This window comes from Acinonyx jubatus, chromosome A1 (assembly GCF_027475565.1).
Source record: "Acinonyx jubatus isolate Ajub_Pintada_27869175 chromosome A1, VMU_Ajub_asm_v1.0, whole genome shotgun sequence".
In the NCBI taxonomy this organism is placed as follows: Eukaryota; Metazoa; Chordata; class Mammalia; order Carnivora; family Felidae; genus Acinonyx; species Acinonyx jubatus.
The window spans coordinates 114962697-114975186 of NC_069380.1; the positions used below are offsets into that span (position 1 = coordinate 114962697).

At 38.6% G+C, this 12490-nt stretch overlaps 1 protein-coding gene and 1 non-coding gene across 2 annotated transcripts in view; one reads left to right on the top strand and one right to left on the bottom strand.

Annotated features, from left to right (window-relative positions):
• PFDN1 (prefoldin subunit 1) overlaps window positions 1–12490 on the bottom strand; it is a 71347-nt gene that overhangs the window by 40242 nt on the left and 18615 nt on the right. The window lies entirely within an intron of this gene.
• LOC113604595 (U6 spliceosomal RNA) lies at window positions 7447–7550 on the top strand. Its single transcript, XR_003426571.1, has one exon. It is a non-coding gene; the product is annotated as a U6 spliceosomal RNA (small nuclear RNA).

The window sequence follows — 12490 nt, forward strand, 5'->3', positions numbered from 1 at the left end:
GGCTTCCAGTTATGGAATGAGTAAGTCACAAGGATAAAAGGTACAGCATAGGGAATATAGTCAATGGTACTGTAATGGTATTGTATGGTGACAGACAGTAGCTACACTTGTGGTGAGCATAGCAGAACATACAGAGTTGTCAAATCACTTTGTTGTACACCTGAAACTAACATTATTTTTTCTTTTTGTTTTGTTTTTTCAGTTTGAGAGAGAGAAAGAGAAAGCACAACACAAGCTGGGGAAAGGAGCAGAGGGAGAGGGAGACAGAGAGACAGAAAGAGAATCCCAAGAAGGCTCCAGGCTCAGCACAGAGCCTAACACGCAACTCGATCCCATGACCCTGAGATCATGACTCTAGCTGAAATCAAAAGTCAGACACTTGGGGCACCTGGATGGCTCAGTCGATTAAGAGTCCAACTTAAACTCAGGTCATGATCTCATAGTTTGTATGTTCAAGCTCTGCACTGGGACCCTATGCTGCCGGCTTAGAGCCTGGAGCCTGCTTCAGATTCTTTGTCTCCCTCTCTCTCTGCCCCTCCCTTGCTCTTGCTTTTTTTCTCTCTCTCTTAAAAATAAATAAACATTAAAAAAAATAGGGGTGCCTGGTGGCTTAGTCAGTTAATCATCCGACTTCAGCTCAGGTCATGATCTCAGGATCCACAGGTTCAATCCCTGCATCGGGCTCTGTGCTGGCAGCTCAGAGCCTGGAACCTGCTTCAGATTCTGTGTCTCCCTCTATCTCTGCCCCTGCTCTGCTTGTGCTCTCTCTCTCTCAAAAATAAATAAACATGAAAAAAAAAAAAGTCAGACACTCAACCGAATGAGCCACCCAGGCTCACTGGGTTAAGTATCATGACCCAACTATGCAATCGCAATCACAAAGAAATCCACCTTAAACAAAAAGACATATATAGCTTAAAAGAAAAGGCATGATCATACCCACTAAGATGTAAATAATGAAAAAGACGGATAACAGCAAATGTTGGAGAGGTTATGGAGAAACTGGAACCCTCCTACATTGATGGTGGTAAGTACAATGGTGTAGCTGCTGTGGAAAACATTCTGACTGTTCTTCAAAAGGTTAAACATAGAGTTACATGTGACCCAGCAATTCTACTCCTAGGAATATAGCCAAGAGAAATGAACACACACACATGTATGTAAATGTTCAAAGCAGATTATTCATGATAGTCAAAACTGGAAACAATTCAAATATCCATCAAATGATGAATGGATATATACAATATGGTATATTCATACAACAGAATATTACTCAGCAACAAAAAGGAATAATGTACTTATACAAGGCTTCACCTGGGATTAACCTTTAAAATATAATGCTGACAAGGTAAACATAATCTCTATTACTGTATGATTCCATTTACATGAAATGTGAACAGGCAGATCCATAAAGACACAAGACTGCTTACGACCGCAGGAAGAAAGGAATATGGGATAACTGCTAATGGAGTTAGGGATTCTTTTCATAGTGAAAGAGATGTTCTGGAATTAGTGTAAGTGACTACACAATTTCACGAATATTCTAAAAACCAATGATTTGTGCGCTTTAAAATGTTTTAAAAAGTCAATTTTATGTTATGTGAATTTTATCTTTAACAAAATAGCAAAAAGACTTAGACACTTCATACAGAAGAGGTAAAGATGGCACCTAATAATATCAGGAGTTAGTAAAGAAATGCAAATTACACCCACAAGGAGAGGCTGTTGGAATGCCTAGGATTAACAACAACAAAAAAGACAATACCAAGCATTAATGAAGATGGAAAGCAACTGGAACTCTAACATATAGATGGTTGGCAAAATAGTACAGCCGCTTTGGAAAAGAGCTGGGCAATTTCCTATAAACTTAAGCAATTGCTCACTATTCAACCCAGCAATCCCATTCCTAAGTTTATAAGCAAGAGAAATAAAAATATATGTCTATGCAAAAAACACACACAAATATTCATGATTATTATATTCATAACTGCCAAAAACCAGAAACAACTCAATGTCCATCAACCAGTGAATAGACACAATGTGGTGCCGCCATACCAGGAAATACTATTCAGCAATAAAAAGGAACAAACAAGTGATATACCTAACATCATCAAGAAATCTCAAAAGTTACGCCAAGTCAAAGAAGGACACAAATGGTTATATACAGTATGCTTCCATCTAGGTATCATTCTAAACAAGAGAAAATAAGTGGGAAAAACAAATCAACGGTCACCAGGTAGTAAGGGTGAAGAGAGAAGAATGAATAAGGAATGTTTTAAGGAGATGTCAGTATTTCATCACTAGGCTGCGATGTTAATTACACAATCACATACGTTTGTCAAAACGTACAGAACTGTGTGACTAAAAAGGGTACATTTTAGGGCTGCCTGGGTGACTCAGTTGGTTAAGTGTCCAACTTCAGCGTAGGTCATGATCTCACGGTTCATGAGTTCAAGCCTGTGAGTTTGAGCCCAATATCGGGCTCTATGCTAACAGCTCAGAACCTGGAGCCTGGAGCCTGCCTCAGATTCTTGGTCTCCCTCTCTCTCTGCCCCTCCCACTCTCGCACTCTGTCTCTCAAAAGTAAACATTAAAAAGAATTCTTTTTTTTAAAAAAGGGTAAATTTTATTCTATGTAAACTATACTACAAAAATGAAAAATGAGGAAATGACTTTATTTCCAACAAAATGAAAATAATACATTAATGCTAAAATGACGTTAATGTAATATTTAAGAGTTCTAGGGGCATCTGGGTGGCTCAGTCAATTAAGCGTCCTGCTTAGGCTCAGGTCATGGTCTCACAGTTTATGAGTTGGAGCCCTGCATCAGGCTCTGTGCTAACAGCTCAGAGCCTGGAGACTGCTTTGGATTCCAGGTCTCCCTCTCTCTCTCTGTCCCTCCCCTGCTCATGCTCTCTCTCCTCTCTCAAAAATAAACTTTAAATAGACTCTCAAAGTGACTAAGGAAAGAACATCCATTTTTTTAAATTATGAAATAAAATCAGGAAGATGCATAATCAAGAATAACTGATAACAAAAAGAGCCAAATTCTGGAAAATAAAAGTAACAAAAATAATTACAACTACAATAATTAGTTAAGACATACATGAGATAAAAAGATGTAAAATGCTTCCATATGATTTTACTCATACCTGTAATTTAAGAAACAAATGAGCAAAGGAAAAAAGAGAGAAAGACTCCTAACTACAGAGAACTGATGGTTACCAGAAGGGAGGGGGTGGGAGGATGAGTGAAACAGGTGACGAAGATTAAGGGCTGCACTTGTCATGATCAGCACTAGGTGACATATGGAATTGTTGAGTCACTATGTTGTACACCTGAAGCTCAGATAACACTGTATGTTAACTACACTGGAATTATAATTTAAAAATAAACAAAAATAAAAACATTACTATAAAATGTTAAAAAAAGGTGTAAAATGTGCAGTCAAAAACAGAAACCATGGCGGGGGAGGAGTAATAATTTTGAGCTCTACAATGGGGTCAAACTTAAGTTATTATTAACTTAAAATAGATTGTTTCAGGTATGTCATCGTATGTAAGCCACATAGTAACCACAAAGCAAAAATCTATAGTAAATATACAAAAATAAAGAGAAAGGAATATAAGCATACCACTAAAAAAAATCAGACCACAAAGGAAAAGAGCAAGAGAAGAAGCAAGGAACAGAAAACCACAGGGGCACCTGGGTGGCTCACTGGGTTAAGCATCCGACTTTGGCTCAGGTCATGATCTCATGGTTTGTGAATGTGAGCCCTGCATTGGGCTCCCTGAAGTCAACATGGAGTCCACTTTGGAGCCTCTGTCCCCTTCTTTCTCCACCCCCCACCAAAAATAAACATTAAAAAAAAAAAGAAAACCATGAAAACAACAAATGGCAATAAGCACGCATCAATAATTAAATGATAACAGACTAAATTCTCAAGTCAAAAGACAGAGTAAACAAATAAAAAACACATATGACCCAGCTCTGTGCTGCCTACAAGATACTCCCTCTAGAGGCCTCTAGGTGGCTCACGGTTGAGCACCCAACTCGATTTCGGCTCAGGTCATGATCCCAGGGTCGTGGGATCAAGTCCTTCATCAGGCTCTGCACTGAACATGGAGTCTGCTTAAGATTTCTCTCCCTGTGTCCTTCTCCCCTGCTCATGCGTGCACACTCTCTAAAATAGGATAGAATAGAATAGAACAGAATAAAATAAAATAAAATAAAATAAAATAAAATAAAATAAAATAAAATAAAATAAAATAAAACAATTAAAAAAAACACACAAGATACTCCCTCTAAATGTAAAGACATATGCAAACTTAAAATGAAAGGACACAGAAAGATATTCCCAGGCAAATGGAAACCACAAAAAAGCTGGAGCATTTATACTTACATCAGACAAAATAGACTTACAATAAAAACTGTAACGACAAACCAAAGAGGGCACTACACACTGATAGGGATCAATCCAGTAAGACAATACAACATTTGCAAACTTTTTTTGCACCAATCATAAGAGCACCTAAATATAAAGCAAATGTTATCAAATCTAAAGGGAGAAATAGACAGTAATACAATAATGGCAGAGCACTTTAATGCCCCCACTTAAATCAATGGATAGATTATTCAGACAGAAAATCACTAAGGAAACGTCACCCTTAATGACATGTAACACCAAATAGACTTACCACATATTTACAGAACATTCCATCCAAAACCAACAAAATACATTTTTCTCAATTGCATATGGAACATTTTCCAAGTTAGATCATATGCTGGGCTACAATAAGTTTTAATAAATTTGAGAACTGAAATCATATAAGCATCTTTTCACGAAACTAGGAATTACATGAATAAAACCGGGAAACTCACAAATATGTGGAGACTAAACGACATGCCACTAAACAACCAATGCACCAAAGAAATCAAAAGAGAAATCAAAACATACCTTGACATAAATGAAATTGGAAAAGCAATGTAACAAAATTTACATGATGCAGAAAAAGCAGTTCTAGGACAGAAGTTCACAACAATAAATGTCTATCTCAAGAAACAAGAAAAATCTCAAATACAACTTAACTTCATACTTCAAGGAACTAGGGGGGAAAGAAAAGACAAAACAAGGCTCAAAGTTAGTAAAAGGGAAGCAATAACAAAGATTAGAGCAAAAATAAATGAAAGTAAAAAGACAATAAAAAAGACTAATGAAATTAAAATCTGGCTCTTTGAAAAGATAAACAAAATAGACAATCTTATAGCTAGACTCACCAAGACAAAAAAGAGACAACTCAACATCAGAAATGAAAGAGATATTATGATTGATACCACAGAAATACAGAAGATCATAAAAGACTGAACAATTGTATAGCAGCAAATTGGACAGCCTAGAGGAAATGGATGAATCCCTAGAAACAAATAAACACGACTGTTTATACAATTGTGAATAAACAGAAAATCTGAATAGATGATGACTAGGAAAGAGAAATCAGAAACCTCCCAACTAGTCAATGGATGGATTCAAAGATGAATTCTACCAAAAATTCAAGGAAGAATTAGTATAAGTCGTTTTCAACCCAACTCTTCCAAAAACAGAAGAGGAGGAAACACTCTCAAGTTCATTTTAGGGGGCCAGCATTACTCTGATACCACAAACAGATAAGGTCATCATGAGAAAAGAAAATTATGGGCTCATATTCCTGATGAACACAGATACAAAAATCTTCACAAAATGTTAGCAAACTGATTTCAACATAAATTAAGAGGATCATACACTGGGGGGACTTCCAGAGAAAATGGCATAGTAGGACTCACCTCATCTCACACATACACCTAGATAACACCAACATCAGTGTAAATAACCCAGAAAACAACTTGAAGGCTGGAGGAACAGACCGCCCCCAGCTCAATGTAGAGAAAGGGCCACACTGAAGAGGATAAGAAGGGTGGAAATGCAATTGAGAGCTAAATAGACCCACAGGACTGTCTGGGGAAGGGAGGGACCAGCAGGTGCAGAGAGGGGAGATGATCAGATCCCCAACCCAGGCACCCCAGGCACCCCATGCACCAGGCACCCACATGGGGAAAAAACTAATCCCCATAACATGTGGCTTTGAAAACCACAGGGGCGTAACAATCAGTAAGGCTTAACACATGGAATTTTAAAAATCAGAAAGAAGACTCTGTTCTAGGAGAGCAGGGAGGGTGGAGTACCTCTCCTTAAAGAGACAGCACAACAAATAGCCTCACTGATACACAGCACAAAAGCAGAAATTAGAAAACACGGGGGGGGGGGGGGGGGTATAACAGGAAGATTTAATGGTTGATGTCAGAGTGCATACTGGAGAGGTAGGGATCTTTGGGACACTTCTGCAAGAATAAAAGAGCTGCCAGGTGCCATTTCTCTCCCTTGTCCTCCAGCCTAGAAACACCTGCAGAAACCAGCACAGCACCTACATTCTCCATGGTGCTTCCTAACAGCATCCCCCACCACAAGCACTTCTGCAGTTTCTGCCCCCTCCAACCTGGCAGGCCTCACCAACAGTTTTCTCAGGTGACTGCAATGGACCTTTACAGACCATGCATACACCATGTGCCCTATGCTCCTATTCTGCTGCTGACATGCCCCCTCCAATACACCCTTGTTCAGAACCCATCCAAAGCGGTGCCACAATAGTATGCAAGCAGTCCCAACAGAGACCAGCACCACTCCAAAGTGACTCCTGCCCCAGGGAGAAGGGAAGATAATCCCACACACTACTCCCAACTGCAGACCCAACTGGAGGCAAACTGGGTCCCAGGCAAACTGACTTCAGGCCCAGTCTAGCAGCAAAAATTTCTCAGGGGATGACAAAGGGAGAGTACCCTGAGGTTCAGTTCTACTACATCTCTGGCAAACACGTGGTCTGACTCAACTCAAGCACAAGACAAACCCAGACTGGCCCACTAACAACACAGGGACCAAACCCTGCCCACAACAGGCAAAGAGAGCCATTACGGATGACTGGACTGAAGGCAAACACAGATCAGCCACAAGAGCGGGGCACACACAACACACATAGGAGCCCCTGAAGCACCAAGTCTGTTGAATGGGGAACACTGCACTGGAAGGCACCACAAGACATAGTCTTCATGAGGCCACTACTTTCAAGATAGGAAAAATAGCTGACTTTCCTAACACAGAAACAGACACAGAGTTAGACAAAATGAGGAGATAGAGTATGTCCCACATTAAATAGGACAAAATCATAGCAAAAGAGCTAAGTGAAATGGAGAAGTAATATGCCTGATAGAGAATTTAAAGTAATGGTCACAAAGATACTTACTAGACTTGAGACAAGACTGGAGGACCTCAGTGAGACCATCAACAAAGAGAAAAAAAAAACATAAAAATGAATCAATCAGAAATGAAGAACAATAACTGAAATTAAAAACAGACCAGTGCTCACTTGGGCAGGACATATACTAAAATTTGAATACAAAAAAGATTAGCATGGCTCCTGCACAAGGATGACATGCAAATCTGTGAAGTGTTCCACATTTAAACACACACACACATACACACACACACAGAAACACACACACGCACCCCAGGTGGAATAAAAAGACCAGGGGAAGCAGAAGGAATCATCAACCTGAAGGACAGAGTAATGGAAAGCAATCAAGTTGAAGAGGATTCAGAACAAATAACTTAAAATGCAATAGACTTGGCGAACTCAGTGACACCATCAAGTGTAGTAACATTCACATTTTAGGGATCCCAGGAGAAGAGAGAGAAAAGGGGGCAGAAAACGTATTTGAAGAAATAATACTTGAAAACTTCCCAAATCTGGGGAAGGAAACAGAAATCCAGATCCAGAAGGCTGACAGCCCCCAACAAAATCAACCCAAGAAGGTCCACAACAAGACACTGAATAATTAAAAAGGCAAAATGTTGTGATAAAGACAAAAATTTAAAGACATTAAGAGGAGTGTCTGGGTGGCTCAGTGTGTTGAGCATCTGACTCTGGCTCAGGTCATGATCTTGCAGTTCATGGGTTCAAGGGCCACAAAGGGCTCTCTGCTGTCAGTGCAGAGCCTACTTCAGATCTTCTGTCCCCCTTTCCCTCTGCCTCTCTCTCTCTGAAAAAAAAACATTGGGGCGCCTGGGTGGCTGAGTCGGTTAAGCATCTGACTTTGGCTCAGGTCATGATTTCACAGTTTGTGAGTTCGAGCTCCACATCGGGCTCTGTGCTAATCGCTGGGAGCCTGGAGCTTGCTTGAATTCTGTATCTCACTCTCTCTGCCCCTCCCCCCCTCAAAAATAAATAAACATAAATAAACAAACATTAAAAAAATTTAAAGGGGCATCTGGGTGGCTCAGTTGGTTAAGCATTTGACTCTTGATTTCAGCTCAGGTCATGATCTCAAGGTTCGTGAGTTTAAGCCCCACATTGGACTCCGCAATTATGCAGAGCCTACTTGGACGTTCTCTCTCTTCCTCTAACCCTCTCCTGCTCATGCTCTCTGTCTCAAAATAAATAAACAAGAAAGAAAAGGAAAGAAAAGGAAAAAAAAGGAAAGGAAAGAAAGGAAAGGAAAGGAAAGGAAAGGAAAGGAAAGGAAAGGAAAGGAAAGGAAAGGAAAGGAAAGGAAAGGAAAAGAAAGGAAAAGAAAAGAAAAGAAAAGAAAGGAAAGGAAAAGGAAAAGGAAAAGGAAAAGGAAAAGGAAAAGGAAAAGGAAAGAAAAGAAATTTCCCAGAATAGGAAATAAAGAGCTTCCCAGACAAACAAAAGCTAAAGGAATTAATCACCACTAAACAAGCCCTACAAGAAATGTTAAATGGAACTTTCAGTGGAAAGACTGTAAGTAGAAGAAAAATAGGAAGCACAAAGCAGTAAAATTGGATTTATCTATAAAAATCAGTCAGGTGGGGGCGACCGGGTAGCTCAGTTGATTGAGTGTCCGACTTTAGCTCAGGTCATGATCCCACAGTTCATGAGTTTCAGACCTGCATCGGGCTCTCTGTTGTCAGTGTGGAGCCCACTTTGGATCCTCTGTCCCCCCTCTCTCTGCACCTCCTCTGCTCACTCTCCCTCTCTCTCAAAAATAAATACACACAAAAAAAGAGTCATGTGATTCACAAAATAAAAGAATGTAAAGTATGACACCATACACCTAAAAAATGGAGAGGAAAGAATGGGTTCAAACTTAAGCAACCATCAACTTAATATACACTGCTACATGCATAAGATATTATATAGAAACCTAATGGTAACCACAAATCAAAAATCAGTAGAAGACACACAAAAGTAAAGAGAAAGGAATCCAAGTATATCATTAAAGAAAGCCAGCAAACCATGAGAGAAGAGATCAAAGGAAGAAAGGCACAGAGAAGAAATACAAAAACAACCATTAAGTAACAAAAGAGCAATAAGTACATATCTGTCAATAACTTTGAATTTATATGGACGAAAATACTTCAATCAAAAGACATAGGGTGACGGAATGGATAAAAAGGCAAGACCCATCTATATACTGCCTACAAAAGATTCATTTCAGACCTAAAGACATATGCAGATTGAAGTAAAAAGAAAGCCAGGGTAGCAATATTTACATTGGATAAAATAGATTTTAAAAGACCATAACAAGAGACAAAAAAACACTATATAATCATAAAGGCAACAATCCAACAAGAAGATTTCACAATTGTAGACATTTACATACTCTACACAGGAGCACCCAAATACATAAAATAGCTAATAACAAACATAAAGGAAGTAATCAATACCAATAAAAGTAGGAGACTTTAACACATTCTTTTCAAGTGCACAAGGAACAGTCTCAGGAAAAGATCACTTATTAGGTCACAAAACAAGTTTAAACAAATTCAAAAACACTGAAGTCATACCGTGGAATCTTTCTGATTATAACATTATGAAACTAGAAATCAATCTCAAGAAAAAAATCTGGAAAGAACACAAATACATGGAGGTTAAACAATATGCTACTAAACAATGAATGGGTCAACCAAAAATTCAAAGAGGAAATAAAAAACTCATCATCAGAGATATAAACAAATCAAAACCACAAAATGAGGTACAACCTCACACCTGTCAGAATGGCTAAAAGTAAAACTCAAGAAACAACAGATGTTGGCAAGGATGTGGAGAAAGGGAAACACTTTTGCACTGCTGGTGTAAATGCAAACCGGTGAAGCCACTCTAAAAAACAGTATGGAGGTTCCTCAAAAAATTAAAAACAAAACTACCCTACAACCCAACAATGGCACTACTAGGTATTTATCCAAAGGATACAGAAATGCTGATTCAAAGGAGCACATGCATCCTAATGTTTATAGCAGTGCTATCAACAATAGTCAAATTACGGAAAAGGTCCAAATGTCCAACAACTGAGGAATGGATAAAGATGATGTGGCATATACACACACACACACACACACACACACACACACACACATATACACAATGGAATATTACAAGGTGATCAAAAAAAATGAGATCTTGTCATCTACAACAACGTGGATGGAACTTGGGTGTGTTATGCTTAGCAAAATAAGTCAGAGAAAGACAAATACCATATGATTTCACTCATATGTGGAATTTAAGAAACAAATAGAATAACACAGGGGAAGGGAAGGAAAAGTAAGATAAAAACAGAGAGGGAGGCAAACCCTAAGAGACTCTTAACAACAGAGAACAAACTGAGGGTTGCTGGAGAGAAGGTAGGTGGGAGGGATGGGTAAATGATGCTGGGCATTAAGGAGGGCACTTATTGGGATGAACGCTGGCTGTTAAATGTAAGTGATGAATCACTGGGTTCTACTCCTAAAACAAATACTACACTGTATGTGAACTAATTTGAACTTACTTATTTTTAAAATTTTTTAAATTACTTTATTTATTTGGGGGGCAGGGGTAGAGAGAATCCCAAGCAGGCTCTACGCTGTCAGCACGGAATCTGACACAAGGCTCAATCTCACTAACTATGAGATCATGATCTGAGCCGAAATTAAGAGGTGGGCGCTCAACTGAATATGCCACTGAAGTGCCCCTTGTGTTTATTTTTAATTTATTTATTTAAATTCAAGTTAGTTGGGGCATGTGGGTGGCTCAATCAGTTAACTGTCCGACTCTTGATTTCGGCTCAGATCAGGATCCCATGATCCCTCAGGTCATGGGATTGAGTCCCGCATCGAGATCCATGCTCAGAGTGGAGCCTGCTTAAGATCCTCTCTGCCTCTCCCTCTGCCCATCTCCCCTGCTCATACTCTCTCTCTAAAATAAAATTAAGGGGAGCCTAAGTGGCTCGGTTGGTTCAGTGTCTGACTTTGGCTCAGGTAATGATCTCATGGCTCATGCCCTACATCAGGCTCTGTGCTGACAGCTCAGAGACTGGAGCCTGCTTCAGATTCTGTCTCCGTCTCTCTCTGCCCCTCCCCTTCTCATGCACTCTCTCTCTCTAATATAAATAAATATTTTTAAAAAATTTTTTACAAAATTTTTAAAAAATGAAGAAAATAAAAATAAAATAAAAATTAATTAATAAAAAAAATACATGGTGGGTACCTGGGTGGCTTAGTCAGTTAAGTGTCAGACTTCAGCTCAGGTAATGATCTCACGATTCATGAGGTTAAGCCCTGCTAACAGTGTGGAGCCTGCTCAGGATTCTATCTCTCCCTCTCTCTCTGCCCCTCCCCACTCTCAAAAAAAAAAAAAAAACTTTAAAAAATTATAATAATAAATCATAAAAAATCATAATAAAATAAATAAACTACATGGAGACAAATGAAAATGAAAGCACAAGGGTCCAAATCCTTGGGATGCAGTATAAGTCATTCTAAGAAAGAAATTTAGAGCAATACAGGCCTACTTCAAGAAGTAAAAAAAAAAATCGCAAATAAACAACCTAACCTTACGGCTAAAGGAACTAGAAAAGAACAAACAAAACCCAAAACCAGTAGAAGGAAGAAAATAATAAAGATTAACAGTAGAAATAAACAAAATAGAAACTAAAAAACAATATAACAGATCAATGAAACCAGGAGCTGGTTCTTTGTTTTTGTTGTTGTTCTTGTTGTTTGTTTTAAAGATTTTTTTTTTATCATTTTTAAGTAATCTCTACACCCAACATGGGGCTCGAACTCACAACCATGGGATCAAGAGTCACAAGTTCCACCAACTAAGCCAAGAGCTGGTTCTTTGATAAACCTTTAACCAGACTCATAAAAATAAAAAAAATAAAAAAATAAAAAAAAGAGAGAGCGAGAAAGAAGACCCAAAATCAGAAATTAAAGAAAACAAGTAACTGACTCTACATTAATACAAAAGATTATAAGATAATATCACAAAAAATTATATGCCAACAAACTGGACAACCAAGAAGAAACTGATAAAATCCCAGAAACATATAACTTCCCAAAATAGAATCAGGAAGAAACAGAGAATTTGAACAGACCAGCAGTGACACTGAATCTGTAATCCAA